Below are 19,635 nucleotides of genomic sequence, written 5' to 3' on the forward strand. Positions count from 1 at the left end.
ATCTGAGAGAGGGTGCAGGTGATGTAAACAATTGGATACCCTGGATGTCTGAAAATGCCTTTATTTTTCCCTCATGCTTAATTGATATTCAGAGTCTCTATGCTTTTAAGTGACCAAGCCCCTGCCTCCACCGGAGGCTTGCCTCTGTCTCAGTATTTTAAGATTTCATGGTGAGATGACTTGGGTGTGGTTATTTTCAGCCATTATCTGGGTATTCTGGATTCTCTTTCAGTCTGGATACTTGGGTCATTCCACTCTGGGAAATTCACTTGAAATGCTTCTTAAATAATTATCTCCCCTCATTTTCTCTGTTTGGTTTCTTGGGAGCTCCTTTTGTTTGAATGTTGAACTTAAGAAATTATCCTCTGCTTTTCTGGTTATTTTCTATTGTCCAGTCTGCTTTCTGAGCAGTTTCTCCAGTTTTACCTTCTATAACATGTCTATCAAGTTTGTAACTTACGTCATTGATTTTTTTAAATATTTATTTTTTTAGCTGTGCTGGGTCTTTTTGCTGAGCGGGCTTACTCTAGTTGTGGAGAGTGGGGGCTGCCCTCCAGTTGAGGTGCATGGGCTTCTCTTGGTGTAGGGCACAGGCTGTAGGCACGAGGGCTTCAGTAGTTGCCGCACTGGCGCTCATTCGTTGTGTCTCACGGGCCCCAGAGCGTGCAGACTTCAGTAGTCGTGGCTCATACGCTTAGTTGCTCTGAGGCAGGTGCAATCCTCCCTGGACCAGGGATCGAACCCGTGTCCCCTCCATTGGCAGGTGGCTTATCATCCACTATACCACCAGCAAAGCACTCCATCATTGTATTTTTAAAAATATCTAATATCTTCTATTTGTATGTATTAATTTTTTTTTTTTTTACAACAAACTACCTTACCTCACATGCTAGTAAAGTAATGCTCAAAATTTTCCAAGCCAGCTTCAGCAATATGTGAACCATGAACTTCCAGATATTCAAGCTGGTTGTAGAAAAGGCAGAGGAACCAGAGATCAGATTGCCAACATCTGCTGGATCATTGAAAAGCAAGAGAGTTTCAGTAAAACATCTATTTCTGCTTTATTAACAATGCCAAAGCCTTTGACTGTGTGGATCACAATAAACTGTGGACAATTCTGAAAGAGATGGGAATACCAGACCACCTGATCTGCCTCGAGAAACCTGTATGCAGGTCAGGAAGCAACAGTTAGAACTGGACATGGAACAACAGACTGGTTCCCAATAGAAAAAGGAGTACATCAAGGCTGTATATTGTCACCCTGCTTATTTAGCTTATATATGGAGTACATCATGAGAAATGCTGGGCTGGATGAAGCACAGGCTGGAATCAAGATTGCTGGGAGAAAGATCAATAACCTCAGATATGCAGATGACACCGCCTTTATGGCAGAAAGTGAAGAAAAACTGAAGAGCCTCTTGATGACAGTGAAAGTGGAGAGTGAAAAAGTTGGCTTAAAGCTCAACATTCAGAAAACTAAGATCATGGCATCTGGTCCCATCACTTCATGGCAAATAGATGGGGAAACAGTGGAAACAGTGGCTGACTTTATTTTTCTGGGCTCCAAAATCACTGCAGATGGTAATTGCGGCCATGAAATTAAATGACGCTTACTCCTTGGAAGGAAAGTTCTGACCAACCTAGACAGCATATTAAAAAGCAGAGACGTTACTTTGTCAATAAAGGTCCGTCTAGTCAAGGCTATGGTTTTTCCAATAGTCACGTATGGATGTGAGAGTTGGACTAATAAGAGGGCTGAGCGCTGAAGAGTTGATGCTTTTGAACTGTGGTGTTGGAGAAGACTCTTGAGAGTCCCTTGGACTGCAAGGAGATCCAACCAGTCCATCCTTCGTCCTTGGGTGTTCATTGGAAGGACTGATGTTGAAGCTGAAACTCCAATACTTTGGCTACCTGATGTGAAGTGCTGACTCATTTGAAAAGACCCTGATTCTGGGAAAGATTGAGGGCAGGAGGAGAAGGGGACAACAGAGGATGAGATGGCGGGATGGCATCACCAACTCAATGGACATGAGTTTGGATAAACTCTGGGAGTTGGTGATGGACAGGGAGGCCTGTAGTACTGCAGTTCATGGGGTCGAAAAGAATCGGACATGACTAAGCAACTGAACCAAACTGAACTGAACCTTACCTCCATGAAGATATCAAAGATAACGTTTCTTCTCTGTATATTTTCTTTGGTTCTTCCAGTTTACTTAAACTCTAACTCAGTTCTCTTTGTGTGTGTGTGTCTGTGTGTGTTAAAAGATGTCTTAGACATCTGGCCATCCTTCATGTTTGCACATAGTTGAGAGCATGGCACACAGCATGTGAGGGTGGAGCCTGTTGACTCTGCTGTATGAAGATTTGTCAAGACCAGTGCTAATATAACTTTATCTGATGATGGGCATGTTGTCTGTCAAATAACCAATAGCCATACATCTTTGATCACTTGAAATGTGGCTAGTGCAACTGAGGAAATGATGCTTTAATTTTACGTAATCTAATTAATCTAAGTTTTATCGGCTTCTCCGGTAACTCAGCTGGTAAAGAATACGCCTGCCATGCAGGAGACTCCTGTTCGACTCTTGGGTCAGGAAGATCCCCTGGAGAAGAGATAGGCTACCCACTCCAGTATTCTTGGGCCTGGGTTCTCAGATGGTAAAGAATCTGCCTGCAGTGCAGGAGACCTGGGGTCAATCCCTGGGTTGGGAAGATCCCCTGGGGAAGGGCATGACAACCCTCTTCAGTATTCTTCCCTGGAGAATCCCCATGGACCGTAGCCCACCAGGCTCCTCTGTCCACGGGGCTGTAAAGAATCAGACACAACATGACTGAGTTTTACTGTAAATCACTACAAGTGGCTGCTGCTGCTGCTAAGTTGCTTCAGTCGTGTCCGACTCTGTGCGACCCCATAGATGACAGCCCACCAGGCTCCTCTGTCCCTGGGATTCTCCAGCAAGAACACTGGAGTGGGTTGCCATTTCCTTCTCCAATGCATGAAAGTGAAGAGTGAAAGTGAAGTCACTCAGTTGTGTCTGACTCCTAGTGACCTCGTGGACTGCAGCCTACCAGTGGCTAATGACTACTATATTGGACAATGCAGGTCTAGGCTTTCCCTTTGATTTTTTTTTTTTTTTTGTAGTGAATTGGGCTGGATTCATTAGAGAAAGAGTTTTGAACTCCTTTCTGAGAGGCTCAGGCTTGAATGCTATCATTCTCAGAGCCAGGTAAAGAAAGAGGAGTAGGGGCAAGGAGGATTTTTGTTCCAAAATGCCAGTATCCACATATTTTTAATTTATTGCTTGGTATTGCAGTTCTCCAACTCTCCCAGAGCCCTGTTTTAGGTTTTCCAAAAAGAAACGTCTAGGTTTTGTTGGGGGTGAATAGGGGTTTGAGACTCTGATACTGATTTTTTTCTCTACCTTCAATCCCACTTCCATAGCTGCCCAGTGCACAAATTCCCAAGACTCAAGTGTAATCAATGCCTCTCAGCTTTTGTGTCATCATTTTGGGACCCAGGGCTTCCCTGGTGGCTCAGATGGTAAAGCATCTGCCTGCAATGTGGGAGGCGTGGGTTTGATCCCTGGGTTGGGAAGATCCCCTGGAGAAGGGAATGGCAACCCACTCCAGTACTCTTGCCTGGAAAATTCCATGGACGGAGGAGCCTGGTAGGCTACAGTCCTTGGGGTCGCAAAGAGTCGGACATGACTGAGTGACTTTACTTTCTTTCCTTTTTGGGGGACCCCGTACTCTAGGAACTGGTACATTTAGCGATCTTTCATTAATCTTCCAGACTTCCAAATTTTGATGCTGTTGTGTGTGTCCCCATTCTTTGTCCTTGTGATTTGATGTCTTAAAAAATTCTTTACCATGTCTTAATAGGGTTTCTGAAAAGTATAAAAAACAAATGAATATATTCAGTGGGTCGTATTTACTCCACAGTTGGTTTATTTCCCATATGAGTTGTCTTAATGTATTCAGGCTGATATTACAAAAATACCACGGACTGACTGGCTTCAACAACCAACATTCATTTCTCACAGTTATGCAGACTCGGAAGTCAAGGTGCTGGAAGATTTGATGTTTGGTGAGGACACTATTCCCATTCATAAGAGTTCCATCCTCATGAATTTGTTGATTCTCAAAGCTCCTACCTATGTAATCACATTGGGGGTAAGGATTTCAACATATAAATTTTGGAGAGATACAAACATTGTTTATACCAGCAGATCTACATTTATTATCTTTCTAAACTGATCACTTACTATACTACTTTTTAAAGTTGATTTTTAAAATGATTATTTGCAATGTCATCCAACTATTATAATTTATAATTCCTATCTTAAGGAATAACTTCAATTCTGTGTAAAATATTTTTGCCTCCTTTTTTACCAACTTCATCAGCTGACTTCGGTAAGCATTTTAAATTTTCACTATTGAGATTGAATCAGGATAATTAACTTTGTAAAGACTTAAATATTGGGTTGGCCAACAAGTTCATTAGGATTTTTCTGCAATGTCTTATGGAAAAAACCCGAATGAACTTTTTGGCTAACCCAATATAAGGTAACTCTTTTTACGTCTGTGGAATAGTTTTCGGAGAAAATATTATTTATATTCAAGTTCACATGGTATTTAGGCAAATCTGTACACAATAGTAAGCCTGGGTGTGATTTAAATACACAATCAATGCTATTACGTTTTCTTCCTCTTTTCCCAATAAGGGGACGGTCAAGCATAAAGACTGGATTTTCCTGGGGGATTCAGATTCAAATTACAAAGGTTTATAGAAAAATAAAATGCTGTCTATTGTTTATCCATTTTTATGGAGTTGGGCATAACTCTAATACATATTTAAAGATATCTATGACAAGGGAGCCGTCCCTGTTAGTCTAGTGTTGAGTATCCCCGCCTGTCACTCGGGAGACCGGGGTTCAATTCCCCGACGGGGAGGCAACACACCCTTGGGCTTCCCTCATAGCTCAGTTGGTAAAGAATCTGCCTGCAGTGCAGGAGACCCAGGTACAATTCCTGGGTCGGAAATATCCCCTGGAGAAGGAAATGGCAACGCACTCCAGTATTCTTGCCTGGAGAATCCCATGGACAGAGGAGCCTGGTGGGCTACAGTCTGTGGGGGTCACAAGAGTCGGACACAACTTAGCAACTAAACCACCACCACCATGACAAGGGAGAACAGCAGAGTCATGGGTAGAATCAGCCATTTTTATTTTACAAAGTACCACATGTTAAACTTGTATTTCAGTTTGGACTTTTTATGGAGTTGGATGATTTGTTTCTGCTCATTTCCTAACTTTTCTTGTAGAATAAAATTGGTTACTCATCTCCTGTCGACCACAGGTGAGCCCAGTCAAGGTCCATGCTTAGAGCTTCCAAAGGGCTCCAGTCTTCTTTGAGAATGATGCCTTGGTGAATAAGCAGCCAAAGTTGACTTTTGCTCAGATATCCTTTGGGTGCTTAAATGAGCCTCTTCTCAGTGGACTGCCCTTTTGTCTTTGTTAAATCTACAGTTTCACTTCTGTGTGAACCTTCACTTCAGTTCATTCGCTCAGTCGTGTCTGACTGTTTGTGACCCCATGAACCACAGCACGCCAGGCCTCCCTGTCCATCACCAACTCCCAGAGTCCACCCAAACCCATGTCCATTGAGTCGGTGATGCCATCCAGCAATCTCATCCTCTGTCGTCCCCTTCTCCTCCTGCCCCCAATCCCTCCCAGCATCAGGGTCTTTTCCAATGAGTCAGCTCTTCTCATCAGGTGGCTAAAGTATTGGAGTTTCAGCTTCAAAATCAGTCCTACCAATGAACACCCAGGACTGATCTCCTTTAGGATGGACTGGTTGGATCTCCTTGCAGTCCAAGGGACTCTCAAGAGTCTTCTCCAACACCACAGTTCAAAAGCATCAATTCTTTGGCACTCAGTTTTCTTCATAGTCCAACTCTTACATCCATACATGACCACTGGAAAAACCAGAGCCTCGACTAGACAGATCTTTGTTGACAAAGTAATGTCTCTACTTTTTAATATGCTGTCTGGGTTGGTCATAACTTAGTGGTGGGTAAACCCCACTTGGGTTTGCTTTTCTGTTCAAGTGATTGAAGTTATCACTCTACTTGCATTGTTCTTCCTTTCCCCTGAGCTTCTCCCCTGCGTCGAATTTGTGCTACACTATTGACAGACAGTCCCTGATGTCCTGTGATTTCAACTTACAATTTTTTTGACTTTACAGTAATGTGAAAGTGATACTCATTCAGTAGAAACATTCCTTTTGAATCTTTTCCCGGACCATCCATATGTAGTACAATACTGTCTCGTGATGCCAGGCAGTCACAGTGAGCCACAGCTCCCAGTCAGCCCCATGGTCACAAAGGTGAACAGCAGACACACAGAGAACCATTTAGTAACCTTACAACTATTGTTTTTCACTTTCAGTACTGTATTCAATAAAGCCCATGAGATACTCAGCACTGTATTATAAGATAGGTTTTGTGTGAGATGATTTTGCCCAACTGTAGACTGATGTATTCTGAACATGGTTAAGGTAGCGTAGGCTAAGCTATAATGTTCAGTAGGCTAGGTATGTTAGATGCATTTTTGACTTAGGATGTTTCCGATTTATACAGGGTTTATTGGGACTTAGCTCCATCCTAAGCTGGGGAAGATATGCAGTATCTAAGTCTACAGTGTTGTTTTGTTGTTGCTTGTTTCAGTCCTCACACCCCTTCTGCCTCCCAACCAGCTACATTGTGAAGGTTCAGAAAAGAAGTCATACTTGGCGTGTCTTTGTCACCCGCACAGTGCCGCCTGTGTGTGAGGCACTCAGCTTAGGCTTTCCTGTCAAGAGAGAGAGAATTGTGACACACGCTCCCATTTATTGTGCACATCCTGTGTTCCAAGTGCAGTGCAGACACTTTACATATTGTTACTCATCCTTACATAGGAACTGATAATTTTACCTCTTTTCTCAGCTGAATCGGACATTCCGAAAAAGCAAGTAACTTATGTATAGCTAGTATAGGGTTTGAACCCAGATTGAACCTAGAATTTGAACTCAGTTCTTTTTACTTCTGTATATCTACTTGCCTCATTCTCAGAGCTCACAAAGATTCCAAATAATCACATTATAGCAGATTTACTGTGCTTGCAGGTTGGACTGTTAACCTGGATGAACACAAGTTGATTTTCAGTGTTACCTCTGCTGAGAATTAAGTGAGCAACTTTCTGAGCAAAAGTCCTTTACTCTTTAGGGCCATTAGGGCTCAGTTGTTGTTTAGTTGTTAAGTCGTGCCCGACTCTTGTTACCCTGTGGACTGTAGCCCCCCAGGGTCCTCTGTCTGTAGTATTTCCTAGGCAAGAATACTGGGATGGGTTGCTATTCCCTTCTCCAGGGGATCTCCCCTACCCAGGAATCAAACCTTAGTCTCCTACATTGCAAGCAGATTCTTTACTGACTGAGCCAGCAGGGAAGCCCACTAGAGCCCAGTGAGAGCCGCCAAATATCACCAATGAACAGCTTGGTTCTGAAACCCAGGACTTACCCTGAGTCTCACAGTGGCGGGGCTGTTGTAGTGACGAAAGGCCTATAACTTGTCCCTTCATTTCCTGGTCCACATTTCATCACTCCCACATTTTAAAAACAATACTTCCTCTATGACATAATCATAGGCAAGCACTCTAGGAGCTTTCAAGTGACAAGGAAGTGCCAGGAATATTTTATTTGCCTTGGAAAGATATAAATTCCTGGGTCTATTCAGATTCCAGTGGCTTTCAGAGAAACGGAGCACACGGCTTTCCCTAAGAAAGGCCGCCAATGGGAGTGATTTCTGGTGATGCAATGCTGGTATTTTGGTACCATCCTGGAGAAGGAAGAGGTGGGGTTTCTCTGGAGCCAGAAGAACTCATAATTAGTTCTCACCCAGGCTGCTTAAGCAATTATGGTGAAACCAAATCACATTACGTTTTTTCTCCTGCCCTTGATAAAAGCTTCAACCCTGCTCCTTCTGCCCCATAGGGCACTTGGCTGGCCATTATTTCTGACATCACAGGCACTATTCTTTCCTGTTGTTTCCAGGCTACCACTGTCACTGTGTAAAATCAGAAGTGTGGGGGAAATAATGCACACCTCTTGGTCTCACTACTTCAGAGGCACCTAGCAACCCTGTCTCCAGGCAGGCAGCACGCATCTCTCTGGTACTTCACTGCCCACTCACAGCAGAGGCGGCGTGCTCTCTGCAAATAGCCTACCTCTTTGCCAGTGCCAGCTTGGTGGTGGGGTGGTGGTGTCATTTGGCGTCCTCAGGGATGTTTGGTTCTTGTTCTGGGAAGGCTAGGGTAAAGTAATGACGATTTCCCCAAAGCTGTTTGTGGAATCAGAAATTAGGTCAAGCAGTTCTGTGCTTGGGGTTGCATGGTCTAAAATCAAAAGCAGCGGTTTCCAACCTTTGTTTTTTCCAGTCTCTGACATATTTCAGACATAAACCTTCCAGAATGTTCCTGACATTCTTTCCTAAAGGATGTTTCCCAAGTATATTTATGCAGTGAGGAACCCTTCTGGCCATTTTGTCCATCCACTCCTGGCCTAACAATACTAGGCACTCCAGCCATTGGTTTTCTTGATATCCATTCTCTGCCTCAAAAGGTGTCTGTAAGTTGGGATGACGAAAGTCCTCAGTGGCTTACCAAACAGCAACATGGACTTTCCATTTCAGGACATTATGATGAGATGTTGAGACTTTATAATTTGCTTTCTGTACTTCACGGAATTGTTAAAGGTGTTTTATTTCTTTACTTCTTATATTTGATCTGCATTTTGACCCTTCCACAGAGTAAAGGCCTTAGAGAGTGAAAGTTGCATCTCTTTTGGAGGGAAATCCAGCTTTTCCTATTGTGACTGATCGTGTCAGACTCCTAGGCATGTAAAGCTTCATTTGGGAAATCACAAGTGCTGCTGGTGGAGGAGTGATTCCAAAACCATAAAGGGAATAAGTGTTAACTTCCAGGAGTCACTTCCTCACTCACTCACCAAGCAGCTTTTGCATTCCTATCACATGCCAGACCCTCTACTGGGAGAAAGGCTGATGAACGTGAATGAAAAACCTTACTTAAAAACTCATAGTCTTGGGGGTGTCTTAGTGAAAATAACAGGAACAATGTCAGATGTGTTGTAATACAAGTACTTGCAAGTGGGTTTGGGAGCTCAGGTGGGGATAGAAGGGCTCTTTAAGGAGATAGTAGAGAGAGGGGAAATAAATGTATACCATTTATAAAAAAAAAAATCAGTGGTTCTGGGGGGGTTGGCAGTGGGAGGGAAGCATAAACAGGTGGAACACAAAAGACTTTTAGGTCATTGAAAGGACTCTGTATGATACTATCGTGATGGATACATATAATTATGTTTGTCAAAACCCATAGAATGTATAAAATCAAGAGTGAACCCTTGAGTCAACCTGTGGACTATGTGTGATAATGATGTGTCAGTGTAGGTTCAACAGTTGTAGCAAATTACCACTGTGGGGGGGAATGTTGATGGGGAGGCTGTGCATGTGTTGAGGACAGAGGATAATGGGAACTCACAATGCCTTCCATTCAATTTTGATATGAACAAAAACTGCTCTAAAAATAGTCTTAAAAGGGAAAACAAAGTGTCTGGGAATTAGTATGAGGATTCATGACTCAGTACCTAAATGTTGCTTATGGACACTAGAGCATTTCTATGTTGCCTGAAGATAATATTCTGAGACTGCACTTGCATAAAGATCAATGAGCCTGTCAACGAAAACAAATATCATTCTGGCAGGGAAAATTGAGGTATACAGATTATTATGAGCTGTGTGTTGAAGAATGGAGTATGAGAATTTGAACCAACTTAGTCCCAGTTACTTTTCGTTGCATGAATATCAGGTAATTTTGAACTTCATCAGAGGTCTCCAGTAGTTAGAGGGAGTATCACTTACCACCTTTCTACCAGATAGTTGTAGCAAAAGTATATTTCAGACCATATTATTCTTTTTTAAAAAAAACTTTTTATTTTGTATTGGGGTATAGGCAATTATATGAAGACTGGGCTTCCCTCATATCTCAGTTGTTAAAGAATCTGCCTGCAATGCAGGAGACCTGGGTTTGATTCCTGGGTGGGGAAGATCCCCTGGAGAAGGAAATGGCACCCCACTCCAGTATTCTTGCCTGGAGAATCCCGTGGACAGAGAAGCCTGGCAGGCTACAGTCCATGGGGTCCCAAGAGTCGGATGTGGCTTAGCAACTAAACCACCACCATAGCCAATTGACAAATGATGTTGTTATAGTTTCAGGTAAATAGTGAAGGGACTCAACCATGTATATATGTGTATCCATTCTCTGCCAACTCCCCTCCCATCCAGGCTGCCACATAAGGTTGAGAAGAGTTCTGTGTACTATACAGTAAGGCCTTGTCGATTATTCATTTCAGACCATATAATTCTAAGTACACAAATACTGGGTAGCAAGCAGGCATAAAACAATTGTACAGTCTCTGTTTACTTCTAATATTTTCAGTTTTCACCCTTGACACAATGACCAGGACCTCCATGAATGACTCGCCCCAAGATGAAGACAAGTGTGTTGTGATGGAGCCGGGGTCAGGCCGTTTAGTCAGATCAGAGAACAGGACCATCCACTGATGGGCAGGGTACAGGGCCATACCAACTCTCCTCCTGGTGTGAACTACTGACCCAGACAGGTATTTCTACCTTGTTCCTGCAAAGATGGAGATGCCCAACTTCTAACAATTTCATAACTTAAACTCTACTGATTTCACCAGTTGGAAAGTCTTTCTAACACACTAAAATAATAGGACTTTTAGTGTTGATATGGGCTTTTCTGGTGGCTCAGAGAGTAAGGAATCTGCCTGCCATGTAGGAGGCCTGAGTTGGATCCCTGGGTCAGGAAGATCCCCTGGAGGAGGGAATGTATTCCCTCCAGTATTCTTGCCTGGAGAATCCCATGGGCAGAGAAGCCTGGTGGGCTACAATCCCTGGAGTCGCAAAGAGTCAGGGTAACTAAGTGACTAACAATTTCACCTTTTTTTTTTTTTGACAAAAATACTTTTGAATGCCACCTGGCCAATTCTTAGGGTGTTTATTAGATCAGGCCACTTCATATGTTCATTGATCCCTGGGGTGTAGATTAGAGTTGAATTGTGCCCACAGAGTTCCAAATGTTTACATACTGTGATATTGTAAAGCAAATTGCAACAGACAATTAAAATGAAAGAAACATCATTGAGAAAAAGATTTTTTTAAAGAGATCAATCAGAATGAAACTCTTTGCTTTGCATTGTACTAGTAACTATGACATCTAATTGTACATGTTCCCAATTATTGTGCTGGAGAGAGTGAGTGTGTACGAGGCTTTATAACATTTAAACAGAAACAGCTTAAAGCAATTTGCTGCCTCGGTTGATGGAGCATCATAGCTCTTTTCTGAGAGTCCCCATTAGCAAAAGATTTCCCGTTAACAAAACCCTTGACGTAAGGCTTTATTTGATGATTTTCTTTGGTAACAAGAAGAGCCATGAGTACTATGGATGGGCAGAAAAATATCTGAGAGAGCCGTTGTCATAGGAACTGTGCCGGGAGAACAGCTATGTACAGGATAATTGCACCATCCAAAGAAGAGAAGAAGGAAGTAATTTTGAAGCTACTGCTTCCATCAGTTTTGGGGAGTAGAGCTCTCATGAATTTCATGTCAATTATCTTCAGTGATACCTGGGGTATGTGGGATGCTAGGAGACAGTTGGAGGGGGGCTGATGATATGTACCTCACAGGATTTTTTTTTTTTACATTTTAGCTTTTTATTTTGTTCTGGGATATAGTTGATTAACAAACAATGTTGTGATAGTTTCAGGTGAATACTGAAGGGATTCAGCCATACATATACATGTATCCATTCTCTACCCAACACCCTCCCATCCAGGTTGCCACATAACATTGAGCAGATTTCTATGTGCTATACAGTAGGTCCTTGTTGCTTCTCCATTTTAAATATAGCACTGTGTACTTGTCCATCCCAAGCTCCCTAACTATCCCTCCACCCCCATCCTTCCCCCAGGCAACCATAGGTTCATTCTCTAAGTCTGTGAGTCTCTTTCTGGTTTGAAAATTTATTTGAATCAATTCTTTTTAGATTACACATATAAAGGATATCATACAATATTTCTCCTTCTCTGTCTGACTTCACTCAGTATGACAATCTATAGGCGCATCCATGTTGCTGCAAATGGCATTATTTCCTTCTTTTCTGAGTAATATTCCACTGTATACATGTACAACATCTTTTTTATCCATTCCTCTGTCAATGGATATTTAGGTTGCTTCCATGTCTTAGCTAGTATAAACAGTATTGCAATGAACATTGGGGTGCAAGTATCCTTTTGGATCATGTTTTGCTCTGGATATATGCCCAGGAGTGGGATTGTTGGGTCTAATTTTAGTTTTTTAAGGAAGCTCCATTCTATTCTTCTCAGTGGCTGTACCAACTTACATTCCCCCAGCAATGTAGGAGGGTTCCCTTCTCTCCACACTCTCTCCAGCATTTATTGTTTCCTCACAGGATTTTTGTAGGAGATTAAAAATAGATAAAATAGTGAGCTTGGGTGTCTTGATTCTTGTTTTCATTCCCTCGTGCTTCTTGTCTGGCCTCTTATCAATTTCTATTGATTCACGGGCCCAAGAGTCCAGGTCAGTAATTACATGCGTTACTTGGTCCAACTGGGTTCCAGTTTGTGAGCTTCTTTCTGATTAAAGTTATCCCTATGGGCATGCTGCGATTAAACAGTTTAATCTCTGTCTCCATAAAGTTCTGTTATCCTGGTCCAAGAGATTTAATTGACAATCTCTAACTTCCTTAATTGTTTTAACACAAGAATATAAATCTTAAAACCTTTTTGCTTTGAAGTAATTATAGATTCACAGGAAATTGCAAAGATCATACATGGAGGCTCCCTGTTCCATTTACTCAGTGTGCCTAAATGGTTGCATCTTACATAAACATAGTACATTATCAAAGCAAGGAAATTAACAGTGGTATAACACGTGTATACAGCTATGTAATTTTTAAATTTTAAATTTATTTAAAAGATACAAAACATAAAATTTTTCATCTTAGCCATTTTTAGGGGTACACTTCAATAGTGTTAAGTACATTCACATTGTTGTACATCTAAGCTCCCAAATTATTTGATCTTGCAAAACTGAAATTCCATACCTATTGAACACTAACACCCCATTCCTCTCTCCTCTCAGCCCCTGGCAACCACCCTGTATTTCTTTTCTTTTAAAAAAAAAATTGGGTTATAGTTGTAATTTCTGTTTCTATGAATTTTATAGGTGACTTATGTAAGTAGGATCATACAGTATTTGTCTTTTTGTGACTTTTTTTTAATCCATTTAGCATAATATACCCAAGGTTAATCCTTGTCATAGCATACATCAACATTTATTTCATTTTTAAGTCTGAATAATATTCCACTGTGTGTGTGTATGTATATATATGATTATACAGTGGAAGTGAGAAATAGATTCAAGGGATTATACAGAGGAAGTGAGAAATCCCTTATGATTATATAGTGGAAGTGAGAAATAGATTCAAGGGATTAGATCTGATAGAGTGTCTGAAGAACTATGGAAGGAGGTTGATGACTTTGTACAGGAAGCAGTGATCAAGACCATCCCCAAGAAAAAGAATGCAAAAAGGCAAATTGGTTGTCTGAGGAGGCCTTACAAATAGCTGAGAAAAGAAAAGTTAAAGGCAAAAGAGAAAAGGAAAGATATACTCATCTGAATGCAAAGTTCCAAAGAATAGCAAGGAGAGATAAGAAAGCCTTCCTCAGTGATCAGTGCAAAGAAATAGAGGAAAACAATAGGATGGGAAAGATTAGAGATCTCTTCAAGAAAATGTGGGATACTGAGGGAACATTTCATACAAAAATGGGCTCAATAAAGCACAGAAATGGTATGGACCTAACAGAAGCAGAAGATATTAAGAAGAGGTGGCAAGAACACAGAAGAACTGTACAAAAAAGATCTTCCTGACTTAGATAAAGCATGATAGTGTGATCACTGACCTAGAGCCAGACATCCTGGAATGTGAAGTCAAGTGGGCCTTAGAAAGCATCACCATGAACAAAGCTAGTGGAGGGGATGGAATTCCAGTTGACGTATTTAAAATCCTAAAAGATGATGCTGTGAAAGTGTTGTACTCAATACGCCAGCAAATTTGGAAAGCTCAGCAGTGGCCACAGGAGTGGAAAAGGTCAGTTTTCATTCCAATCCCAAAGAAAGGCAATGCTAAAGAATGTTCAAACTGCTGCACAATTGCACTCATCTCACACACTGGCAAAGGAATGCTCAAAATTCTCCAAGCGAGGCTTCAACAGTATGTAAACTGAGAACTTCCAGATGTTCAAGCTTGATTTAGAAAAGGCAGAGGACTTGAGAGATCAAATTGCCAATATCTATTGGATCATCAAAAAAGCAAGAGAGTTCCAGAAAAACACCTATTTCTGCTATATTGACTACACCAAAGCCTTTGACTATGTGGGTCATGACAAACTGTGGAAAATTCTTCAAGAGATGGGAATACCACACCACCTGACCTGCCTCCTGAAAAACCTGTATGCAGGTCAAGAAACAACAGTTAGAATGAGACATGGAACAAGGGACTGGTTTCAAATTGGGAAAGGAGTATGTCAAGGCTGTATGTTGTCACCCTGCTTATTTAACTTATATGCAGAGTACATCATGCGAAATGTTGGGCTTGATGAAGCTCAAGCTGAAATCAAGAGTGCCAGGAGAAATATCAATGACCTCAGGTATGCAGATGACACTACCCTTATGGCAGCAAGCGAAGAGGAACTAAAGAGCCTCTTGATGAAAGTGAAAGTGGAGAGTGAAAAAGCTGGCTTAAAACTCAACATTCAAAAAACTAAGATCATGGCATCCGGTCGCATCACTTCATGGGAAATAGATGGGGAAATAACAGAAACATCGAGAGACTTCTTTTCTTGGGCTCCAAAATCACTGCAGATGGTGACTGCAGACATGAAATTAAAAGACGCTTGTTCCTTGGATGAAAAGCTATGACAAACCTAGATAGTATATTAAAAAGCAGAGACATTATTTTGCTGACAAAGGCCCAAATTGTCAAAACTATGGTTTTTCCAGTAGTTATGTATGGATGTGAAAGTTGGACCCTAAAGAAAGCTGAGTGCTGAAAAATTGATGCTTTTGAACTGTGGTGTTGGAGAAGACTCTTGAAAGTCCCTTGGACGGCAAAGCGATCAGACCAGTCAATCCTAAAGTATATCAGTCCTGAATATTCATTAGAAGGACTGATGCTGAAGCTGAAGCTTCAATACTTTGGCCACCTGATGGGAAGAACTGACTCCTTAGAAAAGACCCTGATACTGGGAAAGATTGAAGGCAGGAAGAGAAGGGGATAACAGAGGATGAGACATTTGTTGTTTATCATTCAGTGAAAGCGAAATATCACTGGGACGTGAATGGTCGGATGGCATCATTGACTCAATGGACATGAGTTTGAGCAAGCTCTGGGAGTTGGTGATGGACAGGGAAGCCTGGTGTCCTGCAGTCCATGGAGTCACAAAGAGTCAGACATAACAGAGCGACTAAACTGATATATATATATATATACCCCATTTTATCTATTTATTTTTTGATGGACCCTTGAGTTGCTTCCACCTTTAGGCTATTGTCAGTAATGCTGCTATGAACATGAGTATACAGACGTCTCTTTGAGACACTGATTTTAATTATTTTGGGTATTTTTAGGGGCTGAATTGTGTTCCCCAAAAAATAAAAAAGATAAAATATAAAAAATTCATGGACTTTTATATATAGTCCCTGACTGTATTAACACTAAATCATATCTCATATACCTAACTAGAGCCATCTGAGGAAGACACAGTCATTGTTCAAAGTTTCCAGAAGAGAAGATGAGGTGCCTAGAAGTTGAATTTTTCAAGGTTGCATGGTAAGTGATACAGCTGGGACTAAAATGCAAGGTTGTCTGACCCTAGGGTCCTTAATGTCTCTGCTGGACTGAACTAGTAGGCAATCAATAACTGGTAATAATCATAAACATGACTCTCTGGTGATGGAATAGTAGTGGGCATTTCAATTGCCAAGAGATACATAGGGCTAAATGTCAGAGCGTTTTTTGATTTTGTGTTTTCCTGAGGTTTATTTTTCCTAAACCACACAGAAGTGTTATCCTACAGGAAGCCAACTACTTTTTTCATTCTCTTCTCCTTACTCTCCAGTACAGAGCTTGAGGTTATCCCAGCCAATCCATGCCCTCTTCCAGAGCTCTAAGAAAACTAAGAATCTCCTCTCCCTCCCTCCGTCTTTCTGTCTTTGTCTCTCTCAGGAGAAGCTCTTCACTGGAGCTTCCTTACCATACTTTCTCAAAACTTTCAAAGCTCTATATTATCAGCTGAATTGAGTCACCTTGCTCCAAAATTCATATGTTGAAGTCTATTAAGAAGAAAATTATTCATGACACTTGTTAAAGCATGCTAAGGCAGACTTTATTCAGGGGAACTATCACAAAAAGTATAGGAACCATTACAAAGAGGTTTTATAGTAGGGGAGAGAGATTGGGCTCAATTCCAATCAACTCAATAAGGAAAAATGGGAATTTGTAGCCAAGAAGCAGGGTGGGGCTTAGTGGATGGAAATTTACCAAGAGGAAACATCACAATTAAGGGAGAATTCTTTTTTTTTCCCAAATTTTAAACTTTTTATTTTGTATTGGGCTATGGTAGCTCAGAGGAGAAGGCAATGGCACCCCACTCCAATACTCTTGCCTGGAAAATCCCATGGACGGAGGAGCCCAGTAGGCTGCAGTCCATGGGGTTGCTAAGAGTTGGGCACGACTGAGCGACTTCCCTTTCACTTTTCACTTTCATGCATTGGAGAAGGAAATGGCAACCCACTGCAGTGTTCTTGCCTGGAGAATCCCAGGGACAGAGGAGCCTAGTGGGCCGCTGTCTATGGGGTTGCACAGAGTCGGACACGACTGAAGCGACTTAGCAGCAGCAGCAGCATGGTAGCTCAGAGGGCTTCCCAGGTGGCGCTAGTGGTCAAGAACCTGCCTGCCAATGCAGGAGATGCAGGAGACTCGAGTTCAATCCCTGGGTTGGGAAGAACCCAAGCTTACCTCCTCTCATGAGCACTCCAGAATTACAACTATATACAGAGCAACTGCTGATGAGGATGACTTGAAAACTAGCTAGAGAAGATTGTCTACAGCTAAAGATATAGAAGTGAAAAGTGAAAGTGTTAGTCGTTCAGTTGTGTTCGACTCTTTGCAACCCCATGGACCGCGTAGCCTGCCAGGCTTCTCTGTCCATGGAATTCTCCAGGCAGGAATACTGGTGTGGATTGCCATTCCCTTCTCCAGGGATCTTCCCAACCCAAGGATCAAACCTGGGTCTCCTGCATTGCAGGCAGATTCTTTACCATCTGAGCCACCAAGGAAGTCCAAAGATATAAAGGGAGAACCACAAGAAGACAGGTAGAAGGGGTGGACGTGTGGTACAGTCAAGACCCACACCTCCAGGTGAGCAACCCACAAACAGGTTGCTGATTATAATTGCAGAGGTTCTTCCTCAGGTGTGAGATATCGGAGACCCACCTCGGGCTCCTCGGTCCAGGTGTCCTGCATGGGGAAGATAAGCTCTTAGAACATCTGGCTTTGAAGGCCAGTGGGGCTTACTTTCAGGAGAGCCACAGGGCTGTGGGAAATAGATACTCCACTTATAAAGGGTGAACACAAAATCGCACACACTTGAAGACCCAGGGGAGATGTTGAAAGGGTCAGACCCACTTTCTGATCTTGGAGAGCTTTCTGGAGAGGAAGGAGGCAATTTAGACCCACCCCCATGACACAGACTGGTGACACAGACTCTGGCAGAAGCTGTTTTAGGGGGCTTGTCTTACCATGAGCCACTGGTGCTGGCAAGCAGCATTTTACAATTCTCCCTCCAGCTTATTGGTGCCAGGACCCTGCCCTGCCCACTACCCACTGGCCAGTCTTGTGACACCCCAGGTCAAGCAGGAGCTGAACTGGGGACACAGCCCCACCCACCAGCAGACCACTTGAAGACCTGGCCCTGGACGTTAGCCAGTCCAGGACCTAGCCTCATCCACCAGGGGGTGAGCACAGCCCTGGGACCCTACCCCTGGGCCCCAACCCCATCCCTCAGCAAGCTGACTAACTTCAGGATACCTTGGGTCCCACAGCCAGCTGCCCTGGGATCGGGCCTCACTCGCCGTTAGGCTGACACCAGCTCCAGGATTCCCAGCCTGGCAGCCAGCTATGCCAAGGCCTGGCTTTGCCCACTAGTGAGTCAGCACTAACTATGGGATATGTCCCTACCCCCTGCCCCCAACCCTCCCCCCTACCCTGAGCCCTGCAGCTAGCCTCCTTGTGACTAAGGCCCATCCACCCTAGACCAACAATATCCTCTCAGGCTCTCCCAGGGAGTGGTACCTCCTTCAGAGGTAACCAAAACTTTATTCATTTCTAGATGCAAGCTCTTACAGGACTGCATTACCATTAACTTTTTATATGTCTATTTATCTCCCCCACCTTGCTGCTGCTGCTCTTTGCAACCCCATAGACTGTCGCCCCCCAGGCTCCTCTGTCCATGGGATTCTCCAGGCAAGAATACTGGATGGGCTGCCATTTCCTTCTCTAGGGGATCTTCCTGACCCAGGAATCGAACCTGCATCTCTTGAATTGGCAGGCAGATTCTCTAGCACTGAGCCACTAGGAAACTCACCACCACCACCTCACCTCTAGTTAATTTCTGAATTCATAGACACTGAAATTTTGCCTATGAATTATTCATTTCTATACTCCCAGGACCTACTACAATTCTTGGTTCAAAGAAGACACTATGTTATGTTTGGACTTCTTGAATAGATGTATCTATATCTATCTATCTGTATATATATGTGGGGGCTTCCTCAGTGGTTCAGTGGTAAAGAATCTGCCTGCAATGCAGGAGACATAGGAGATGCAGGTTCAGCCTCTGGGCCAGGAAGATCCCCTGGAGATGGAAACGGCAACCCACTCCAGTATTCTTGCCTGGAAAATTCCATGTACAGGGGAACCTGGCGGACAAGAGTCCATGGGGTTGCAAAGAGTCAACACAACTGAAGTGGCTTAGCACATATATACACATAATTAAAATTTTTTTCTTCCTTGTTTACTTCTGATGAAGGGAACTTGTAGTAAAGATTCAAGTGAAAGAAAATTTTAAGCACATTAAACACATTTTAAAAAGGGTTTATTTGAATGGTATCATCAGAAGATGCTAAAATGATAAGCTTCTTCTTATGAGGGAGAAGGCAAGTGTAACAGGTTGAGTCGCCTAAGAAAAACGATCATGATGACCTCAAGGAATCTCACTACCTACTCACTCCCGAGATGGAGCCAGCACCCCTAGAATGGGGTGGGCATCGTTGGGGCCATGGAGAGAAAAAAGAGACTGCAGAGGAAGGGGTTCCCAGGCTCCCACTGAAGACTCTAAGCACTGTCAGGCATAATAAATCT

The 19,635-nt window shown here is 42.7% G+C and overlaps 2 long non-coding RNA genes across 2 annotated transcripts in view; one reads left to right on the top strand and one right to left on the bottom strand.

Annotated features, from left to right (window-relative positions):
• Nucleotides 1–19,635, bottom strand: part of LOC147380240 (uncharacterized) — a 679,399-nt gene that overhangs the window by 590,613 nt on the left and 69,151 nt on the right. The window lies entirely within an intron of this gene.
• LOC147380246 (uncharacterized) overlaps nucleotides 1–19,635 on the top strand; it is a 100,891-nt gene that overhangs the window by 25,499 nt on the left and 55,757 nt on the right. The window contains exon 2 of the long non-coding RNA XR_015135047.1: nucleotides 15,958–16,044. This is a non-coding gene — a long non-coding RNA (uncharacterized LOC147380246). The remainder of the gene's footprint in view (nucleotides 1–15,957; nucleotides 16,045–19,635) is intronic.

Source organism: Bos grunniens, chromosome 1 (genome assembly GCF_055505025.1).
Source record: "Bos grunniens cultivar Pamir isolate PY7600 chromosome 1, Bosgru_T2T1.0, whole genome shotgun sequence".
Classification (NCBI taxonomy): domain Eukaryota; kingdom Metazoa; phylum Chordata; class Mammalia; order Artiodactyla; family Bovidae; genus Bos; species Bos grunniens.